Below are 23,890 nucleotides of genomic sequence, written 5' to 3'. Positions count from 1 at the left end.
ATTCAACAAAGAAAGTTTCCTCTGTATTAAATGCAACTAGGATCAATAAAACTACCCAACCTTATGAAAATATACTCTCTTACCCCAAAATGTTTATTAGTGATGAGATTACATTTAATCCCAGGAGACCAAGACAAATATCAAAATAGAGAGTACACTTAACCCCGTACATCACAACAAAACCCTGATAGCCTCACAGCAAGACATAATTGGGCAAGTCTCTGACTTGGAATTTTTAGCTTAAAGGAGCTTTTAAAGACATAATTTGAGATGTGGCCCTTAGGATTCTGGGGACTTTGCCAGTTTGGTGTCATCATTTTCCTTATGGCCATTGTATTTGCCTCCCCACTAAGCTCTCTACTTTGGAGACTTTAACTGTGTGCCAGTGTTACACATCAGGTGACTGCTGCATGAGTTAGACACGTGGGAGAACTCAAGGCCACTCTCAGCCGGGCCCACAACGGCTGTGACATTTTAGATAATGATGGCTCTGTGACCTTACGTTCCAACGCACCTGTGGATGTAACTCAAACACTAGGGACGATAACATCTATGACTTCATTCCTGGGAGTGCGCCAGACGTGGTGACGGTGAGAAACGCTGCATTATTTAATTATATTACCAGTGTACTGAGAGGATGATCAAAGTGGGAGTTGTTGGAGTGGATGACATAGAAACAGGGTCTGGAGGATCCCTGAGTAGATGACGCTGGTTGGGCTTGGGAAGTCATCTAAACCTAGGCTGATTTGCACAAAGTTGAGCAAAAATTAACTTCAGTGTGTTTGTTTGCTCTGTGTTGAGGTTCAAGTTTGGGGCTGTACATATGTGTAAGCATGTTCTCAACCTTAGCCCTTGAGCTGTTTCTTATAAATGCCTGTACGGGGCCTAGGGAGATGGCTCAGCTGGTAGAGGCACAGGCTGGAGCCCTGTGCTGGGACCTGAAAATCGTGTGTGGGAAAGGTGGAAGGAGAGAAGTGGTCTTCTGATGTCATGGTGATGTCACCATGGCATATTCGCCCCTCTTCCCTGCACACTGTGAGTGGCCCCCCCCTATCCACTCTGCTTTCCTACATATTGCAAACACACATGCACACAAATAATTCATTAAATTGAAATGCAGACCTCTTTTTCACCAATCGGAGGTAGCCAACTGACCAAGGCTTTCTTCCGGTGACGGACTGAATTGAGCAACCGCGATACTGATCAACGTTTCTTTCGCTTTATTTAAGTCTTCCTGCAAAGACCCCTTCGGTACCCCTTCCGGATCACAGCTGCCCGATTCCTGAAGTCTCGTCTGCTCCAGTATGGTCTCGATCTGCCTTAGCTTACATTTTCAGCCATCCAGAGCTGCCCCTCCTCCTCCAGTCAGTACTCCGAAGTTCAAATTCCTCCACTGAGTCCAGCGGAAACTTGGTGATAACTGCCCGGCTGTAAAAGTCACCAGAGGGCATGCTGCTGCGTGATCAGGTTGTTCCGACTGGCTAAAGTCCTCAGTTCTAGCTAGCACGCACTTGAGCTTCTGGGGCCGCAGACTGTCCAGAAAAGAACAGACCCTTAGCCAGATATTGTAACACACCTGAATTCTTAGCACAAGCAAAAAAATGTCTGGCCACCTCTTTTTATTTCCACAATTGCATTTTCTTTTTGAGGCAGGGTCTGACATTTCTAAGGCTGATCTGGCTTTACTTCCCAGGTGTGGGGATGGCAGGCCTGTAACCACCATCCCCGGTGCATGAAGGGGATCAAAGACAGGGCCTCGAGCATGCTAAACAAGCTCTCTACAGACAGAGTCCACCCACAGTCTGCTTCTCCCACATTTCCACTGTCTTAGGTACAGCAGAGGGTGAAGGAGGGGAGGGAGCAAGTGTGTGGCTGTGTGTGCACATATGTGGACACCCAAGTGTTGCTTCCATCTTTAGATAGTTCCTTTAGGATCCACCTCCTATCTGGAACAATAGTTCCCTCTCCTCAACGACTGAGGATTTTTAAGAGCTAGTCGTGACTGGTCACTTCTAGTTCGAACTGCAGTTTTCCTGTCAGCCTTCCTTGGTCATCAGATTCCAGCTTGATCCCACATCGTCCTTTCTTTCAACCCTCAGAGCACCATACCTGAGCTATTTAAAGCCATGGGCATCCCCAACAGTCGACAGTGCCTTAGGGATGGCAACAGGATCGTAAAGAAAACTTCAATCTCATGCTGGTCTGCTAGACCTGTGATCACCCAAGTCCCTCCTAGTCTGCCTTTCTCCACAGCTTCTCAACGAAGTGCTATGCCTGCTGTCCTCAACCTCCAGTCTTCACAGTCCCTGCATCGCAGATGTCCATAAAGGACATCAGTTAACATACAGGCCAAGGGAGGCGCTCACACCCTTTACTACACAGACTGGTTGGACTTCCTTCAAAATTGCAGGTGTGGGCTGGGGAAATGACCCAGAAGATACTGGGTCATGCTGCACAGGCCCCGATGACCTGAGTTTGCTTCTCAGAAGCCCTCAGTAGAGAGAACCGACTCCCCCAAAGTCCTCTGACCTTCGCAAACCCACCATGGCACCCACACATTCACACTCACATGAGTGCATTGCACCCCTATACACACACAGGAAAATTCAATTCAAAGTTGCCCTGCTGGACCTGGACATGAGCACTGGGGTGATTTTTCTCTCCCTACAAACATTGCTCCCCACTGCTCTCCTGTCACCTTCTCTCCTCCCTCCCCCTTTCTCTTCCCTTCCTCTCCTCCTTCTCTTCCTCTCCCCTTTTCACTGCTTTGCCTCTACAGACTATTCCTTTTTGTTATAATGACATAAAAAGATTTCTAGTCATTGCTCAGTGGTGAAATTACAAGTCATTTTTCATTTCCCCATTTATATGCTTGTGCTCTCATTTTTACACGATTTTTCATAATGAGCGAATGTTATTTTTCATTAGTAAGAAAATAAAACAAACAGGAAGCCTCAAATGACCCCAGGAAGAATGACGATAGGAAAGCTGGGCTTTGCCCCGGAGGCTCTTCTTGCTCAAGGACAATGCCTCATCTCCCTCCATAGATACTGCTTCTCCTATAACTTAAAATAAATATTTCATTACATTTTCTTTTAGTGTGCTCTCTGTGTGTGTAGAGGACAGAGGTTGATGTTCAGTATCTTCCTTGATTGTTCTCTATATTATTATTAGTAGTATTAATATTAGTGTTAGTATTGAGACAGGTCTCTCACTGAATCTGGAGCCCAAATGTTCTGTTATCCTGGCTGGCCAATGGCTTTCAGGGCTCTCCGACCTCTGTACCTTCAGTACTGGGTCACGGATGGAGCCTGCTTGGTTTGACTTTTCCGAGGGGTCTGGACCCCTCTGGCACTCTGCTCTAGTGGGGATGTCACCGTTTTCTCCTAGCTGCACTCTTGCCAAGAGTGTCATTGTCACGAGCAGCCACCAGACTTTGGACTCAAACCTCCTTAACGCTGAGATCCGTTAATCTTTCCTCTTTGTAAGGCTAATAGTCTCCAGAATTTCATCACAGCAACGCAGAGATAACTGATAACCGGCACAGTCCACTTCCTGGTCCTGCCAACTCAGACGAACTCTCTCACCTCTGGGTCTTTAGAAATGGAAATGAATGAAGTGTTTATTACACAGGATAGCTGGAGAAATTAGAAATTTCCACCAAACCTCTTATATTAGTGTCTTGCCTTTCAAATTCTTGCTCAGGGACAATGTCTTATCCCCACAGATTTTTTTTTCATATAACCCCAAAGAAATATTTTATTACATTTTATATATAAATGTGCAGTGTGTGTGTGTGTGTGTGTGTGTGTGTGTGTGTGTGTGTGTGTGTGTGTGTGTTGTCATGTTTGGGAGGTCAGAGGACAACTTTCACATGGATCCTAGCATGCACAGGGTCCCAGGTTCAATTCCTAGTACCATAAAAGCAAATGAACAAACTGCAAATTCTATCTCCTAATTAATGCTATTGTAACCTCTACATCAACATCACTTTAAACAAAAGTACTTGTGAAGTCAGGGTTGGAGTGCAATCTTAATTTTTCTGTTTCAGCCTCTCGAGTGGTGTGATCAGAGACATGTGAACTATGCATGGCAAGTTATTAGAAGTTTGAAAGTTCAATCAGGTACCATGTATGACGTCTCATGTTCCCCGGAGGGCATCAGTACAGGCCTGAGGAGTACTGAAAGCACCTACAGGCTGGGTGCCTGTAAGGCAGACACACACTTCTATTCATTAGGGAAGCAAGCACAGATGGGTGAGAGGAGCCCAGATGCCGCAGAAGGGACAACAGGAGGGAAGAGACAGCAAAGGACAGTGCTGGGGCCTGAGCTGCCAGGCAAGTTAGAGGGGACAAAGGTGGCACTTTCCTGGAAGACAGAGAGGTGGCCGAAGGTCAGCAGGCCAGGGTAGGAGGACCTTAGGACACTCAGAGAACTATCTGCCTGCGGAGGCAGTGCCGGGAGGGAAGCGAGTGAGGGAAGCCAGATGAAGATAAAGAAGAGCATGCCTGTTCTTGTGGAAGGGTTTGGACTCTGGCCTGATGTCCATGGGGGAAAGCAAGAGCTTTAGACTGGGAATCACATGATCCACTGTGTGGCTAGCGACGCTCTGGGGTAGTTACTGTGAGTGGCTCCTGACAAGTGGGATTCCCACTGTCTGTCCCAGTGCCCACGCTCTCTGGTGGGATTCCTGCTGTCTGTGCTAGTGTCCACGCTCTCTGGTGGGATTCCCGCTGTCTGTACCACGCTCTCTGGTGGGATTCCCACTGTCTGTACCAGTGCCCACACTCTCTGGTGGGATTCCCGATGTCTATACTAGTGTTCACACTCTCTGGTGGGATTCCCGCTGTCTGTAGCAGTGCCCACGCTCTCTGGTGGGATTCCCACTGTCTGTACCAGTGCCCACGCTCTCTGGTGGGATTCCGGCTGTCTGTACCAGGGCCCATGCTTTCTCATTCCTCCTTCTGTATTTCCATGTTGTTTAACATGGGTTTCCAGGTGGGCCAGGGTGTTCATTCCTGTAGAAATGAGCACCCTGTTCTGTTTGCACTGTATCAGATAAGCTGGACCTGCTTGGTGGTACAAACCTGATTCAGAAGCTGTTTGCAGTCCCTTCCCCTGGTACCTGCATAGGCCAGAAGAGGGCATCAGATTCTCCTGGGACTGGAGTTGTTATGTGGGTGCTAGGGAAGGAACTCAGTTCCTCTGGAAGGGCAACCAATGCACTTAACCTCTGAGCCTTCTCTCTGGCCCAGGGATGTCTTTCTTAATTGTCTGATATTCATGAGATTCCATGATATCTGTTTTTCATATCTTCACGCCTGCCAGTACCTCTTCACCTTCATGACAGCTGCCTAAAACATCACAACTAGAGGCTCAAAATAACACATTAAAATGATCTCTTCTGGCCCAGCAGTGGTGGTGCACACCTTTAATCCCATCACTCAGAGGCAGAGGCAGATGGATCTCTGAGTTTGAGGCGAGCCTGGTCTACGGAATGAGTTTCAGGATAGTCAGGGCTGCAAAGAGAAACCCTGTCTCAAACAACAAACAAATAAACAAGAAAAAAAATCACTTCTTACCTCCCAGAATTCTGGAGTGAGCTGGACTTGGCAAAATGTTGGCTTTGCAAAACCTTGCAGCTGGATGGTAGCTGGGGTTGGGGTCTTTTCCAGGTCTGTTTCCGCACATAGGCTGCAGTTAACTTGTGGTCTGGCCTGGGCTAATTCACCAGAAGGAACCTGGGAATAATAAAAAATGTCCCAAGAAATCCATGAGGTTGTATCACCTTTTGTGACCTAGCTTCAGAAGTCACATCACTGTCCAGGCCTGGTGACAGCATGACACAATCTGTAACCCAGGACTTGGGATGTGGAGGTAGGAGAAGAACAAACCAAGGCAGCCTGAGCAACACAGAAAGACTGTGTTTCACACCCAACAACAGACACACCCCAATGCCACTATGGCAGAGGGTCTCTGAAGACAGCCCTATTCTGTCGTGGGAAATAGAATCTACTGTTTGATAGACAACAAATCCGCAGGTGTGTTGTTGAAACCACCAAAGGGCAACCGATGATCACAAATCATTTACATTCCTCCCTTGGGTCTTTTCAGGGCCTCTGTCCCCCTCTTTCTATGGCACCAGGCTTAGTTTATAGTTCAAGATCCTGTCACCAACATTAAGTTCAAGTGCATGAAGATCGCGGCCTGTGATACCTCAGGTCTACACATCTCGAGTGCGGTTTCTCTCGGTCTGACGTCCTATGAGGTCAGGATGCAAGTCATGACCCCCTTACATGCCCAGCATTCACTGGCAAGAGGCATCTATGATAGACCCTCACGTTTTGAGGCAAGTCACTGATCCACAGATGACCACATGCTGCCAGTTTGTGGAGCAGGGTTCACCCTGTGCGAATGCTACATGGTTAGCTGTGCCTTCATACATAAAGTTCTGGTCTGGCTTTCCGTAATGCCATAAGTATATACACATTCATACACATATATGTGCGCATATGAACAGTGTTATGTGCGTACTTGGACACTACGACTTGGGAGACTTGAAACCACAGAAACTAATGGTGCTGGGATAAAGGTCTGACATGCAGATTTCAGAAGAGCCATGCTCCTACAAGAATCTGTGTGGCAATCCTTCCTTTGACATTCCTTCGTGGGTAAATGCATTGCACCCTCCTCCCAACGCACAAGGCGTTTTTGCTGTCTTCATGGCATCTCCGTTGGTACCTGCTGTCCCCATATCCAAGTTTCCCTTTGTTATAATGATCCAGGTCACTCAAAGGAAGTCATTTAACTCACTGTCCTCCATGAAGACACTTCTCTGTGTACCCCCTGACTGTCCTGAAACTTACTCTCAGAGATCCGCCTGCCTGTGTCTCCCAGCATGTTGGGATTAAAGGCATGCACTGCCACCACCCTGCAAAGATGCTGTTTTCAAATTAAGATACATTATGGGGCTGGAGGTTAGGATCTTGTGGCGGTTTCAATGTAATGTCTTGATGTCCGCAAACAGTTTTGGAAATGTTTTGTTTTTCTGTTTGAGACAGGATCTTTCTATGTAGCCCTAGCTGTCTTGATCAGGCTGGCCTTGAACTCACAAAGATTTACCTGCCTCTGCCTCCTAAGAATACTAGGCATTTGAATACTTGGGATCCAGTTGGTGGTCTTTTGGGGAGGATTGGGGGTATGACCTTGGGCTGGGGAGATGGCTCATTGGTTAAGAGCACTGGCTGCTCTCTCAGAGAATGAGGGTTCAATTCCCAGCACCCACATGGCAACTGACAACCATGTGCAACTCCAATTCCAGGGGATCAAACACCTGCACACAGGCATACATGCAGGCCAAACAATGCACTTAAAATAAAAATAAATTAAAAAAGAAAAAAAAATAGAAGGTGTGACCTTGCTGGAGGAACTATGTCATTGGAGGTATGCTTTGAGGTTTCAAAAAATGCATGTCATATTCAGTTAGCTCTTTCTGTTTCCTCCTGGTGGTTTGAGATGTAAGCCTTCACCTCTCAGCTTCTGCCCCAGCTCGCTGATGCCAGCTGCCTCCACCTGCCACCGTGGACTCTAGCCCTTCAGAACCATAAGCCCCAAGCAAATTCTTTTTTCTATAAGTTGCCTGGGTCTTGGCGATCATCACAGCAGTAGTGAAGCAGCTAGTACAGACTCAACAGATCTTTCTGTGGAAACACAGTTTGATTCATGACAGCGGGGTTCGGTGAGATGCTTCTCACCAAGTCTCTCAAGCAACAGTTGCCATATGCTGGCTTGAGAGGTGACATCCCTTCTTTATTTCCATGTGATGTTGTTATCAGCTAGAACAATTTCTCCTTTTTTGGAAATCAGAAAATTAGGAAACAATCTACTTCAAGACCCAGCAGTACCGCTGTTGGGTATATATCCAAAGGAAGCTCAATCATACCACAAGGACTTGTGCTCAGCTTTGTTCATAGCAGCATTATCTGTAATAACCATAACCTGGAAACAAGGTAGATGCCCCTCAACTGAAGACTGGATAAGGAAAATGTGGTACATTTACACAATGGAGTACCTCACAGCCCTAAAAAATAATGACACCTTGCAATTTGCTGGCAAATGGATGGATCTATAAAAAACCATATTGAGTGAGGTAACCCAGACCCAGAAAGATAAATATAATATGTATTCACTTATAAGTGACTTTTAGATATAAAGCAAAGAAAAACTAGCCTACAGGCTACAACCCCAGAGAAACTAGACAGCAAAGAGGACCCTAAGAGAGACATAAATGGATCTACATAGGAAGCTGGAAATGACAAGATCTTCCGAGTAAACTGGGAGCTTGGGGGTCACAGGAGACAGTAGAAGGGGAGAAGGGAGAAAGAGAGGGGACTGGATAAAAACTTATAGTTCAATAAAACAATAAGAAAAGAAAAAATAATTCCTCCTCCTCTTTCATTCTCTTCTTCTTCTTTGTCCTCTTTTAAGGCAGGGCTTCTTTGTGAGCTCTGACTGTCCTGAAACTCATTCTGTAGACCAGGCTGGCCTCCAATTCACAGAGATCTGCCTGTCTCTGCCTCCTGAATACTGGGATTAGAAACATGCACCACCACCACCTGGTTTGGCTAGAATGCTTCTTGAGCTCTCTCCACATGAGTGAGGATCTCAGAACATGGCTGTCAGAGAGAAGAAAATCAGACTCCACCCCTCAAGGGCAGACTTAGCAATGAATTCACAGACTTATTTTAAATTTATTTCCTTTGTTCCGTAATCCTTCATGTTGGCAGCAAAACCCTTTTGTAAAAGTTTGACTATGACATTTTCTCCGTTACAGTTCTTTGTGTGTGTTATATACATGCATATGTATATCTGTGCTCATGTGTATATATGTATATGTATGCATGCATGTAAAAAACAGTGTTGACATAAGGTGTCTTCCTCAATTGCTTTCTACTTTATTTATTGAGGTAGAGTCTATCTGAATACATAGGAGCCCAATTCAGCTTGTCTAGATAACCAATCCAGGGATCCCTATTCTCTGTCTGTTGGGTTGAGATTACAGGCAGCTACCACATTGTCTAGCTTTTTCCCATGGGTTCTGGGGATTTAGACTCTGGTCCTCATGTTTGCACGGCAAGAATTTACCCACCGAGCCATCTCAGCCCACCACAATTCTTTAATAATGTTGGTGAGGTAGAAATCAAACTTGTTGTTGTTGTTGTTTCATAGAAGAGACCAGGCTGGCCTTGAATTCACAGAGAGCCACCTGCTTCGGCCTCCAAAGGGCTGGAATTAAATGTGTATGCCATCATAACTGGCCAGAAGCCAACCTCTTGAATGTGACCTCTGAGATCTGCTTTTCTGGTGTCCCATTCCCCATGTTGAGTTGAGGGCTATCAATGTGACATCTCCTTGAAAGTAATGGAACATGACTTCCACTTGAGGAAGCTTCCAGAGCAAAACAAAATGAAATCAAAACAGGCTAATTCAGGCACTCAGAAGGCACCTATAAAACCAACAAAAATTACTGCATTATTAGTGACCCTGTGGGGCTGGAGAGATGGCTCAGAGGTTAGGAGCACTTTCTGTTCTTCTAGAGATCCTGAGTTCAATTCCCAAAACCACATGGTGACTCTCAGCCATCTATAATGAGATCTGATGCCCCCTTCAGGCATACAAGGAGGTAGAATGTTGTATTCATAATAAATACATAAAGCTTAAAAAAAGAAGTGACCTTGTTACTTATGTTGCCAGAACATGTGCATATGGTTTGTCACAGAGGCTGTTCATCAGCATACTTCCAGTGAGGCCAGGAGAGAGAAGACTTGACCCCAGGACCAATTCTGAAACCCCTATGGTGGAGATGAACTATCTGGATCCCGTGACCGAGTGACTCCATGCTCAGCTGCTCTGATAATGGCCTGGCTCCCAGATGCTTTGTGTGGGAGAGAACATGCTAAGCTCTAAGCAGTGCTTCGGGGGATTTGATGACTAAACACATTCCCGGCTCTTCACAGACGAATAAACTGGCCTCCTACCATTTATTGGCCACCTCTTGGGAAGGGGGGTGGGTGGGAGCCAGTCCGACCTACAGTGCGTGTAATGGGCAGGTGCGGACTCCTGAGCCCACAGAATGGAGGAAAGCTAAAGGTGAAACTGGAGAGAGGCAGCGAGGAGCAAAGCTGGAAGACGGAAGTCCATCCCAGGACCTTGCAATCACTTCCTTTGGTTCTGAGCACTTGATCCTCTCCACCTCATCCTAATCTCAGCCCAAGGACACTCAGCAGGGCACATGCCATGGTGCAAAGTCTTTACTCACTAACAGCCTAACTGTGGAGGTGAGTATAGACTCCAGCCGAGAACTGAAGTTAAGCCCTGCTCCAGCTGCCTCTAGTTGGAGAGGTCCTTGAACAGAGAATTAGGCTTCTGTTATGGGCGAAAACCAGACAAATAAGTGTGTTTCTCTTAGATGCTCTGCTACTCCAAGGACAGGGCAAGAGAGTCCTGGGGCAATGAAAGTTTCTGCTGACTTAGCCAAAGGACGAGCATCAATGTCCTGAGTGCTCACACAATAGGACTGTCAAGGGGCAGAGACCTGCATCCAGTCCCAGCAGCATGGGTTGGCCAATAACATCTTCCAGTGTGAAAACAAACACACACAGGACCCTATACTTTCCTCTCCAGCACAGGCTTTGCTAAGGGAGATGTCCCTCAGTTCAGCCCTTGGTTGACCCTGTCTAAAGTCACTGAAAGGTGTGTAACTTGGTGGGAGTCATTTATTTCTTTGATGGGTTATCAGCCATAGGTTGTTGTAGGATCCTTGGGGTTCTGGGCTGCTATTGGACAGAGATGTCATTTCCAGAGTTGGGACAGGTGGACACTCCAGCTCGAACCCTTTGCATCCCGTGTGAGTGGAATGATGGGAAATGAGGTCTAATTTGGAATGTGATGAAGGGGAGGTTGCTGCACGAGCAAACATACTAGACGCTACTGCATTTTCAGTGTGAGTTATGGGAGGGGCACAGGATGGGAGCGAGATGAAGCTAGAGGACAGGAAAAGGTCTCAGACTTGCCGCGCATCTGTCCTGTCCAATGTCTTGGAACTCCTTTCAAATCAGTGAGGTAATGTAGCGAGGAGACACCACATCAGGTTGGTCCCACTTTGCTACTTGGGATTAATGTATCATGAAAGAAATAAAGGATGCGGATGGGACCAGTGATAAAGTCAGCAGTGTTAGGAACAGCAGCCAGCAGGCATTTAACACCCGGGGTCTTTCCCTTTGTCCTGTGGTTCCTCCCTTTTCCTTCACCTCGCATCCCATCTCGATGCCAACTAGCTTGCCCCAGAAAGAAAGCATCTCATGGAGTGGGCCTCAGTAGTTGGGAAGAAGAGAAAATTGTGGGCTCCAAATTGAATTCTGTGAGCAAGTTATTTTAGCCTTGGAGAGCCTGTTTCTCCAGATGTGAGACAGAGGCTGTAGAGCTGTCAGGCAAATAGAAGGTCACTCCCCAGTTTACTTAGTCTGGCTTGGTTTTGTTTCACAAATGGCTGCTAATTTTTATAATTGTAATAGGAATGGAGGAAGTGTAATAGGAATGGAGCAAGGTCTTGGGGAAGTGATAAGGATACTAAATCCTACGTGTGGTGTCCTCTCCAACCACTCCACAGAATCTAAAATCACCTGCAGACAGAACTCTGGCATGTCTGTGAGGAGTTGTCTGGTTTCAGCTAATTGAGGCTGGAAGATTCACGTCAATCGTGAAAGACAGCACTTCCCTGGGCTGGGGTTCTAGGCATCACCAAAGGGGACAGCTCTCAAGTCTCTCAACCTCTGACTGCAGATTCATGAGCTGCCTCCCCTTGCTTCTGCCACTGTTCCTTCCCTGCCATGAAGGATTGTGTCCCCTTTACCATGAGTGGATCTAAACACTGGGCTCAAAATCCAATAAAACAAAACAAAATAGAAAGCAGGTCCAACTCTACCCCTGCTGGGATATTTATTTGTTGAAGAGCACCCTTGACCCTCTCCTTATTTAGCAAAAACAAACAAAAAAAATCTATTGAGGTGGATTTTTTCAATGATTTTTTTAATGATTTATTTTTCATTTTATGAGTACAGGTGGAGTATTCATTGGGTCCCCTGGAAATGGAGTCACGGACAGCTATAAGCTGCCATGTGGGTGCTGGGAATGGAAACTGGAGTTTGCAACCAGTGATCTTAGCTGATGCACCAACACTCCAGGCCCCTGAGGTGAAATTCTTATGACAAACTATTGTAGAGTGAAGAATTCATAGGCATTTATTTTATTCATAATATTGCACAGTTGCCACTTTTATCTAACTTAAAAATATTTCCTTTACTTTTGAAGCAGTTTCCTCCTGTAAAAACCCACCCTAGACATTGGGACCCACCAATCCGTGTTCTGGCTCTAGATAGATCTATTCAGGACACTATATATAATGGAATCACATATGGAATTTCTTTTAAAGACAGGCTCTCACTCTGTAGCTAAGCCTGGCTTAGAATTTACTATGTAGCCCAACTTGGCCTCAGATTTACAGTAATCCTCCTGCTTCAGCTTCCTGACAGCTAGGATTATGGGTGTGAGTCACCAGGCCTAGCTCCAAGTATGGTTTTTGTGGTTGTTTCTGTTCTTAGTGGAGTTGTAAGTTTCTCCGCATCATGGCCTCTCTTTAGGATGGGAGAAATACTTCACTGTGTATGTAAAGCACAGCTTGCTTACCCATTCATCAGTTGATGGGTACTTGGGTCGTCTCTACCTCTCGTGTGTCGCAGAGATGAGCACGCATGGACTTGTACCTGTTTGTGTTCCTGTTCTTCGGAGCTCACGCCTAGAAAGGGGACTGTGGCATCAGGTGTCAGTTCTACATAAAGATTTTTAGAGGCATCACTAAGCTGCTTTTCTCAGAATTTGAGCCACCTCACAGTCCCACTGGTAATATTTCTCAACATGCTCAACAGCACCTGACGTTTGTGTTTGTGATTCTAGAAACCGACTCACAGCCTTAAGTAGGCTAGGCAAGTGCTCCACCCCTGAGCTACATCCTCAGTTCCTACTTGTTCTTTCTGTTTCGTTCTCTTCTTTAGCATGATCCTAATGGTTTAGGAAGTCACAGCTCACTGTGGTTAACTAATGATGTTGAATTCTCCTAGATGTCCCTTTGCGTATCTTCTTTGGAGAAATGTCTATTCTAGTCCTGCGCCTACTTCTCTCTCTCTCTCTCTTGGATTGATTTGTATCTTTATCTGTTTCGTTGCTACAGCAAAAAGCACAGAGTAGGTCATTACAATAACACAGGATTTGTTAATGGTTTTGGAAGCGTGGAAATCTGAGAATTGGCACCAAATCTGTGGATGGCCTTTGTTCTGTGTGATGACATGATTGGAGCTGATGACGTACAAAACTACACAGAAGAGTCAGAGAGAGGACGGGAACTGAACGCCCTTTATTAGGAGCCTGTTCCTGCAACTCTAACCCACTCTGAATAGTAACACTAATCAGCTCACAAAGGCAGAGTCCCCATGACGTAATCACCCCTTAAAGGTGGCAACTTTTAATACCTACAGTGCAATTCATTTGCAATGTGAATTTTGGTTGGGACATTCAACAACACTAGGTTATGATTTTTGTTGAGTTGTGAAAGTTCTCTAGACAGAATTCCTTGACTTAGAATGGGGCTATGTCCAGATTAAACCATCATAAATTAAAAATATCATAGATTAAAATGCATCAAATACCCCTAATATAGCAAGTATACAATGAAGGGTTGACTGTTTACTCAGGTGGTCATCTTCCTGCCTTCCCTGCACCAGGCCCCCAGACCTTAGTAGGCTTCCAGGCTGTAGCACAACAGACTCCTGAATGGAGTCTGTTCAAGGTCGTAAAACTCAAGCATGTAGACAGTATCACCAGCCAAAATGAAAACAAAGACCTAATCTATCCAAGTCCATAGTTCTGGAACAGTCTCTAAATGTACTAACCTTGCTTTTTTTACTTCTGTAATTCTGTTCCAGGATAATTGTTCTTGTTAACTGAATTATGTCAACCCAGAACATGGTTTTGTTCCCTGAGAAAGGCTCAGGACTACGCAAGGATCCTGAACACCCAGTGTAGATGCCAGTCAGCTAATAAAGACTTTCTATTGACTTAAACCCATGTCTGCGCAGTCTTCTCTCATGAATACCCTACAACACTGCCAGCTTTGTGAAATTATTATATTGGATGTTGCTCGCTCATGAAAAGATCACAGTTCAGACTTGTGATGGAGTCCTCAATACAAGTCCCAGTCTGCAGGATTTTAAGATACTAAACCCTGACCAGATATACACAGATAGACAGTTACTTTTCTATTGCTGTGATAAAAAAAAAAAAAACCCAAGATGACGAAGATGACTTACAGAGTTTATTTTGGAGTTATAGTTCCGGTGGGATAATATTCCCTGATGGTGAAGAAGCAGTAGCAGGCAGCTGAGAGCTCACATCTCTATCCACAAACTTGAGCTAAGTCAAAGTGGTACGTGTCTTTGACACAGCACAATCCCACCCCACCCCCAGCTGAAGTAATATACTTCTTCCAGGAAAGCCATCCTTCCTACTCCTCCACTAACAGCCACCAAGTGGGTATTGAAATGCCAGACTTATGGCAGGCGCCTCATTCAAACCGCCATCATCTGTAAGCATGTTCTCCCGTCTGTAGGCCGTCTGGTCACTCCATTGAGGTCTTTTCAGTTCTGGTTCACATTTTTTTTTTCTTTTTGAAAATGTCTTAGCTCTGATACTTCCTATGTTTCCCGGGCTGGTCTTGAACTCATGGTAATCATTCTGCCTCAGCCTTTCAAGTGCTGGGCTCACAGAAGTGTAGCACCACACCTAGCTTGGGAATGTCTTTTGATGCACAGATGTCTTCAAATCTGATGAGGTGAACCGATTTCTTTTTCTTTTGCTGTGCATGCTTTGATGGCAGAACTTGAAATCCATCACCAGGTCCAAGGTCGTAAGAATTTACCCCACATTTCTGCTAGACTTCAGTGGCTTTAACTTTTACATTCAGAGTGTTTGATCCATTTTGAGATTTATATATTTGTTTTTGTTTGTTTTAGTTCTTCCAGACGGTGTTTCTCTGTGTAGTCCTGACTGTCCTGGAACTTGTTTGGTAAACCAGGCCAGCCTCTCTGGAGTAGGCACGGACAAGTGGAGAAAAGTTGGTATCGCCTCTCTTGGTCAGACAGGGAAGTTAGCCGGGATGGGCTGCTCATCACGGCAGAAGACACAGGAGGGCGTTTCCAGAGCTGCAGGACTTACTGCAATGTTCGGTTGGTGCCGTATCAAAGATAGGCTGAGTGGCACTGCTAAAATGATTTGAGGCACAAAATGCAGAAGTCTACTGCATGGTGCAAACCATATGACAATATCCATATTCAATAGGTGGAGCTCATGCATGTGACGGGGAGGTGAAACGATTTCCCATCACTTGGAGAGCTTATGTCTTTTATTTGTTTTCTAATACTTCAGAATGTAAATATTATCCAAGCAGACATTTTACTGTATACACCTTTTTGTGGTAGCCTATTAGACATTCTTGTCTCTGCTTTCCAGGTATGGAAATAGAGACATAAATAAGCTAATACTCTTGCTTAAGGCGATTTCTTTTCTTTTTAAAGAATATACTTTTATCTTAAGTGCATTGGTGTTTTGCCTGCATGTATGTCTGTGTGAAGGAGTCAGATCCCCTGGAACTGGAGTTACAGATGGGTATGAGCTGCCATGTGGGTGCTGGGAATTGAACCTGGGTCCTCTAGGAAAACAACCAGTGTTCTTAACAGCTGAGCCATCTGTCCAGCCCCCAGACTTCCTTTTTAATCTGTGTAAATGCATATATTTTAGGAAACGTCTATAGTAATATATTCCGTATTTAAGGCAGATTTCTAAGAAGTAGAAGAAGATGAAAGGGATGCTCCAAGCCGGTCTCAAACTTTGGGTCCTCTTGTTTTAGCCTCCCCACTACTAGGATTATAAGTGTGAGTTGCTGTACTGGCTGCACATAATACATTTGATATTTATGTGCACAGTGAGGTTATCGCTATAGATAAGCAAGTTAGTGCATCTCTAACATTCCATAGTTAATCCAAGTCTATAATCCCAGTGTGTACAAGGTCAAGCAAGATGTCCCACAGATCAGGACAGCATGGTAAACATAGTGAGTTCCAGGCCAACCTGGGCTATAGAAAGAGATCCCTCCCCTCTCTTTTAATTATTTTTATTTTACATTCATTGGTGTTTTGCTTGCGTGTATGTCTGTGTGAGGATTCCAGAAGCCTTGGAATTGTAGTTATAGACATGTATGAGCTGCCATGTGGGTGATGGGAATTGAACCCAGATCCTAGGAAGAGCAGTCAGTGTTCTTAACCACTGAGTCATCTCTCCAGTCCCTAGAGATCCTGTCTTAAAAAACCAAAAGCGCAAACAAAACAAAATATAAGAACACAATCTGAGCCCTGCCACACATTGTATTCTACAGAGTGTCAGCAGAAACACAAGCTACCCTCATTAAAATACGAAAATATAAATAAGTCCCAAACAGACCCAACAAATTAAATCTGGAGCTTCTGCTGCCTATTTATAGTTCAGCCAATTAAACTGAAATTAAACAGTAATAGTGTACAGGCCTCCAATCGATTAGAGAAGAGCCAATATGACTGAGTACTTTATCTAGACAGGCTTAGGGTTCACAATATGGATATTTTTTGTTTTGTTGTGCTTATTTACTTGTTTTGATTTTTCTTTTTTTAAAATTGATTTTTATTGAGCTCAACTTTTTTCTCTACTCCCCTCCCTGCCTCTCCCTTCCCCTTCAACCCTCTCTCAAGGTCCCTATGCTTCCAATTTACTCAGGAGAGCTTGTCTTTTTCTACTTCCCATTTAGATTAGATCAATGTATGTCTCTCTTAGAGTTCTCGTTGTTGTCTAGGTTCTCTGGGATTGTGATTTGTAAGCTGGTTTTCTTTGCTTTATGTTTAAAAACACTTATGAGTGAGTACATGTGATAATTGTCTTTCTTTTTTTTTTTTTGGTTTTTTTGAGACAGGGTTTCTCTGCAGCTTTAGAGCCTGTCCTGGAGCTAGCTCTTGTAGACCAGGCTGGTCTCGAACTCACAGAGATCCGCCTGCCTCTGCCTCCCGAGTGCTGGGATTAAAGGCGTGCGCCACCACCGCCCGGCATCAGTATTTATTTTTTATTTTTTTAAGATTTATTTATTTATTATGTACACACTGTTCTGCTTCCATATATGCCTGTAGGCCAGAAGATGGCACCAGATCTCATTACAGATGGTTGTGAGCCACCATGTGGTTGCTGGGAATTGAACTCAGGACCTCTGGGAGAGCAGCCAGTGCTCTTAACCTCTGAGCCATCTCTCCAGCCCGATAATTGTCTTTCTGTGTCTGGGTTACCTCACTCAAAATAATGTTTTCTAGCTCCATTCATTTTCCTGCAAAATTCAAGCTGTTGTTATTTTTTTCTGCTGTGTAGTACTCCATTGTATAAATGTACCACATTTTCCTTATCCATTCTTCGGTCGTGAGGCATTTAGGTTAGTTCCAGGTTCTGGATATGACAAACAAAGCTGCTATGAACATAGTTGAGCACATGTCCTTGTAGCATGATTGAGCATCCTTTGGATATATACCCAAAAGTGGTATTGCTGGGTTTTGAGGAAGGTTGTTTCCTAATTTTATGAGAAATCTCCACACTGATATCCAAAGAGGCTGTAACAGCTTGCATTCCCACCAGTAATGCAGAAGTGTTCCCTTTTCCCCACAACCTCTCCAACATAAGTTGTCATCAGTGTTTTTGATCTTGGCCATTCTTTCAGGTGTAAAATGGAATCTCAGGGTTGTTTTGATTTGCATTTCTCTGATGACTAAGAAGGTTGAGCATTTCCTTAAATGTCTTTCAGCCACTTTAGATTCCTCTGTTAAGAGTTCTCTGTTTAGGCTTGTACTCCATTTTTAAAAATTGGATTATTTGTTCTTTTGATGACAAATTTCTAGAGTTCTTTGTATATTTTGGAGATCAGACCTCTGTCCAATGTGGGGTTGGTAAACATCTTTTCCCATTAGGTAGGCTACTGTTTTGTCTTGTTGACAGTGTCCTTTGCTTTACAGAGCTTTTCAGTTTCAGGAGGTCCCATTTATTAATTGCTTCTCTCAGTGTCTATGCTACTGGAGTTATATTTAGGAAGTGGTCTCTTGTGCCAATGCATTCAAGTGTACTTTCCCACTTTCTCTTTCTCTTCTATGAGCGTCAGTGTGGCTGACTTTATGTCGAGGTCTTTGATACATTTGGACTTGAGCTGTGTACATGGCAATAGCTATGGATCTATTTTCATTCTTCTACCTATTGATATCCAGTTATACAAGCACTATTTGTTAAATATTCTTTCTTTTTTACATTTTATATTTTTTGCTTCTTTGTCAAAAATCACATATTTGTGGGTATGTAGATTAATATCCGTGTCTTTGATTCAGTTCCATTGCTCCTCCTGTCTGTTTTTATGCCAATACTAGGCTGTTTTCAGTACTGTAGCTTTGCAGTAGAGTTTGAAGTCAGGGATTGTGATGCCTCTAGAAGTTCTTTTATTGTACAGGATTGTTTTTGTTAGGTACTTAAAGGAGACATACTTGAGAGTGGATCTAACTAAGGTGAAAATATCTACCCTGATATCATCCTATGTACTGGGGTCCCTGCGGGAATCAAAGAAAGTAAGCTGAGCCCCAGCAGTCACCGGATGCAATGTGACCAGCTTCCTGATCCTCCTGCCTTCCCATCAGCACGGGCTGCAGTCTCAGCCTGTGAACCCAAATGAACTGTCTCATGGCAGCTGAATGGCAGGCTCTGGGAGCCCAGCGTGCAGGGGAAGAGCCTTGCACATGGCTTGACTGCATGTACAGTGTATAATTGACAGGCCGCAGAGCTCTTAGACTTCCAGGTCCCTCCTGGATCCAGGATAGAGATCTATCTACAGCCTCTCTAACCTTCATTGATCTGTTCAGACAGGGCTGATCTGGAGTGTTTTTAAAGGTGCTCCTCAAGGTGGCATTTCCCTTTTATGCTCCATGTGTGTCCGTATTTAGCATTAGAGGGATGGCATTGGTCAAGCTTCTCTTCATATCTTCATGGAAGAGACGCTAGCCCTAAGTATGTGAGGACCACAGACACACAGGTTGGTTGGGGATAGGTAAGAGCATGCCTGTGTCATGCTTTCTATCCAGCCTGTGACATAACCTTGAGCCACCTCTCTGCATTTAAAAAGTAGGAGCATTGAAGTCCACAGATAGGGTTGTTATGAATATTGAGATTCACAAACACATGGCTCATACAATGGCACAGTGTGGCTGTGTTTGGACATTTTGTTGCTATAGTCAAATATCCAAGAGAAATAATTTAAGAGGAAGGAGTGATTTTGGTCCATGATTTCAAAAGTTTAATCCAAGGTTGCCTGGCCCCATTGTTAGGAGCTTGAGGCAAAGCCAAACAACATGGTAACACTTGCATGTGGCAGAAGCTGCTTAGCTCATGATGGCCAGTAAACAGAGAATGACAGGATACAACCTTCCAGGGAATGCCATCAGCAACCCACACCCCCATCTAGACCTCAAATCCCAATAATGCAGTCATTTGATGAATTCATCAAGGGTAAATAAATTGATAATATCAGAACCCTCTGAAGCTAGGAGCCCCATACTTGAGCCCTCAGGGAAATCTCAGATTCAAACTACAGCAGCTCTCTGAAGTGCCCCTCCTCTCCTGGAATCTTCCTGGAGATTCCCTCATTAAAAAGAAAGTGATACTTTAGTGTTATGGAATAGTCTTTCTGTATACTGTGAAGATGATTGTTCTCATTGGCTTAATAAAGAGCTAAATGGCCAATAAGAGGCAGGAAAAGGTTAGAAGGGATTTGCAAACAGGGAGAGAGCTCTGGAATGAAGGAGGATGGAGTCACCAGGAGACTCAAGTAAGATGAACGTGCCATGTTGAAGAAAGGTACTGAGCCATGTGGTAATGTAGATAAGAAATATAGGTTAATTTAAATTGTAAGAGCTACTTAATAATAAGCCTAAGCTATCAGCCAATCATTTATAATTAATAATAAGTCTCTTTGTGGTTATTTGGGCTCTGGCTGGTGAGAAATAAAATTATGCCTACATTTTAGGATCATAAAAACTTATTCTTCAATAAAGGAGAGACCTGTGTGACCCCCAACTCCAGCTAAGAAGATGCAGGTATAGATGGACATTGGGGGAAACCAAGTACATTTTAGTCACGGGTTTGGCTCATGGTAAATTTAAGCTCCTGTGGATATAGATTCCACGCATATGGACAACAACATTAATTGGTTTCAGTGGGCTATAAACAAAGAATATAAAATGGAAGGGACAGTCTTGGAAGAGGTAGATTGGGGAATGGTTGCGGACATGTTTGTGGAATTACCAAAGAATAGGTCAACATCATCCTCTAGCACTTGGGAGACAGCTCAGTGGATGAAGGGCTGCATGAGGACCTGAACTGGGATTCGCAGCATCCACAGAAAACTGGGGAGACATTGGCCAGCCAGTCTAGCTGAGCTGGTGAGTTCCAGGTTCCATGAGACACCCTGACTCAAAAAATAAGATGGAGAGGGCCAGGTGGTGGTGGCACATGCGTTTAGTCCCAGCACTCGGGAGGCAGAGGCAGGCAGATCTCCGTGAGTTCAAGATTATCCTGGTCTACAAGAGCTAGTTCCAGGACAGCCAGGGCTGTTACACAGAGAAACCCTGTCTTAAAAAACCTAATAATAATAATAATAATAATAACAACAACAACATGGAGAGTGATTGAGAACAATACCAAACATCATCCTTTAGATTACACAGCACACGCATGCACATACATGTGCGAGTGCATCACTGCACTCTGTTAGACTGGAAAGGACTCAGAATTCTGTCCATCCCAGTACTTGTGAGGGTAGATAGAGTAGGATAAATACTAAAATCCTCCCTGCTGGTGGGACTTCCTGTTGATTTTATGAAGCTGGTGTCATGGTCCACTCTTGTGATCTTAACACTCAGGAGACTGACACAAGATATAGAGTTCAAGGCTAGCCTGGGATGAATAATGAGATCTTATCTCAAAACACAAAAGCCAAAACCATAAAATGTTTTTACACATCGGAGAGTTAAGTGGTAATAAAGCAGAAAACACAAACACAAACACACAAACACACACACACACCCCCTAATGCAAGAATTGCACTTTTTGGTATGTATACCTTGAGAATTCATAGCATGACTTTGTAAAGAGACAGGTGGAGGAATCATCTATTAGCATGCTGCTTGTACTAATAACAAACACAAGGAAAATAGATACTGTGATGGTATTTAATTGCATGGAATTAGGATCACTAAATTAAACAATGGATATTTCTGAGTATCTCCCTCCCTCCCTCCCTCCGTCCCTCCCTCCTTCCCTCCTTCCCTCCATCCCTCCCTTCCATCTTTCCTTCGTTCCTTCTTCTCTTCCTTCCTTCTGTCTTTTTTTTGGGGAGGGGTTCGAGACAAGGTTTCTCTGTAGCTTTGAGCCTGTCCTGGAACTAGCTCTTATAGACCAGGCTGGCCTTGAATTCAAGATCCCCCTGCCTCTGCCTCCCAAATGCTGGGATTAAAGGGGTGCCCCACCACCGCCTGGCTCCTTCTGTCTTTCTTCTTTCATCCTTTCTTTCCTTCTTCCCTTCCTTCCCCTCTCTCCTTTCCTTTCTTCCTTCTTTACTTTTTTCCCTCCCTTCCTCTGACTCTCTCTCCCTTCCTTCTTCCTTCTTTCCCTCCCTCTCCCTCCCTCTCTTTCTCTCTGTCTCTCTCTCTTTCTTTCTTTCCCTCCTCCCTCCTTTCTTCCCTCCCTTTCATCTTCCTTCTCATCCTCCCGTCTCCTCCTTTCTCCCTCTCTCCCATGCATCTTTCCTCACATCCTTCATCCCCACATCCTTCCATCCTTCTCTCTCTTCCTTCATTTTTTTGCATTTTGTTAGTATTAGTGTACAAGCATGTGTATGAGTGTGTGCTTGTATGTGGTGTGTGTGATGTATGTGTGTGTGTGTGTGTGTGTGTGTGTGTGTGTGTGTGAATTCCACATGTGCCATGGCATAAATGTGGAGGTCAGAGGACAAGTCTTGGGATTCCATTCTCTCCTTCCACATTGTGCTCCAGAGATTGAGCTCAGGTCATCACTCTTGTGCAGCAAGCCATTGACCCACTTCCTCTTCTTTCTAGCCTGGCTTTAATAAAAAGCTGAGTTCTAATAAGGAGCTGTTAATGAAGTCTTCAATGATACTGGGCTGATTAACCACGCTGTGACTGCTGGGAAAAAACGTTTTAAGATAATGAAGAGCTGTCCACCCTTGCAGTGCTGTGGGTCCCAGTTACACGCTCAGCTCAGAGGTGCTTAATTTACACAGTTGGCCATGATGCCCACTGGGACACACTTGCAGACCTCTCAGTGGCAAGGTAGGAATGTACCCTTGACCAGACTTTCTGAAATTATGGGCTGGGGATGCAGTACAGTGGTAAAGTATGTGTTTTGCATGCACAAGGGCCCAGATTAGATCCTTGAAACCACAGAAAGAAAGAAAATACATAGATAGTATTAGTCAGTCAGCCTTCTTTCTCCCACTATCCCATAGAACCTGATGTGTGCTGTTCAGTCTGTTTTTATTGGAGGGGGTGTCTTCTTGTCAAAAGATAGGGACATCTGGAAAGAGGGAACCTTAATGAACAAAATTCTTCCGTCACTGCCTGTAGGTAAAGGTCTGCGAGGCATTTTCTTGGTTAGTGTTTGATGTGTGAAGGCCCTGCCCTCTGTGGGTGATGTCACCCCTGGAGAGGTGGTCCTGGGTTATCTGAACAAGAACCTGAGCAGGCAGGTAAGCAACATTCTCCTGTGGTTCTGCTTCAGTTCCCGATTCAGTTACTGTCCTAATCTCCCTCAACGATGGATTGTGATTGGGACACTTAAGTCAAACAAACCCTTCCCCCTGCAAGCTGTTGGCTTGTTTCACAGGCATAGGGAACAACTCAGGACATGGGATGGTACCGAAGAGTGGGTTACTGTTCTGCCGTTCTTGACCATGCTGTATTCTGGAGGATTGTGGAAGTGTTGGAACTTTGGGTTGGCAAATGCATGAGGCAAAACCCAATGGGCTGTTCTGTGGGAACACGGAAAATAAAAATCTGAGTAGCGCAAATGACGGGAGCTTGCCTTGAGGCTTCAGAGGGAAGCAAAGACCTTATCAGGACCATTGGTATGATTTATTTAAATGAAGACTCTGTGGGTTTTGGTCATTTGGAGTTGAAGAGTTAAGTGTGGTGAACAAGAGACCAGTACCACCGAAGTGAAACTTGGCTTTACTGAGACAATTGGAACTTGTTGGCCGGGACTGAGAACTCAATTGTGATTAATAAGAGAAGACATCGCTGATGTGAGATCTTCTGAGGACTGTTTCCTCAGAGACAGCACTCAGAAGCTGTGGTCCACGGGGTCAGAGCTGTATCCCAAGTTGGCAGCTGAGTTTGGCAATATCTAAGAGTCTCCTGTGCATTACTGGTTTTTGCAACATAGAAGCTGCAGCACTGAAGGGGTCATGGAGGCTTGGCACTGTGAGGGGCGGGAGAGGCCACTGGTGAAGGTGCAGACTTAGGTGCAGTGGAGACCCCAGGCAGCATATGGGAGATACCAGGACAATGTGATAAAGACCAAGGACAGTGGCAGGTGTGGAGTGGAAATGGTCGGAGCCTGCGAGACAAGCTGCATGAACTGTAGATGCCAGAGCTGGAGAGGAGGA

General features: G+C 44.7%; 1 long non-coding RNA gene across 1 annotated transcript; it reads left to right on the top strand.

The window, feature by feature from the left end:
* The first annotated feature begins 438 nt into the window (after positions 1 to 438).
* On the top strand, positions 439 to 3,093 carry LOC119810065. The gene is made up of 2 exons (XR_005284710.1): positions 439 to 590; positions 1,230 to 3,093. It is a non-coding gene; the product is annotated as an uncharacterized LOC119810065 (long non-coding RNA).
* The last annotated feature ends 20,797 nt before the right edge of the window (positions 3,094 to 23,890 follow it).

Source organism: Arvicola amphibius, chromosome 1 (genome assembly GCF_903992535.2).
Source record: "Arvicola amphibius chromosome 1, mArvAmp1.2, whole genome shotgun sequence".
NCBI lineage: Eukaryota > Metazoa > Chordata > Mammalia > Rodentia > Cricetidae > Arvicola > Arvicola amphibius.
Note: the sequence above shows the minus strand (reverse complement) of the source record. Positions and strands in the feature narration are given on the sequence as shown.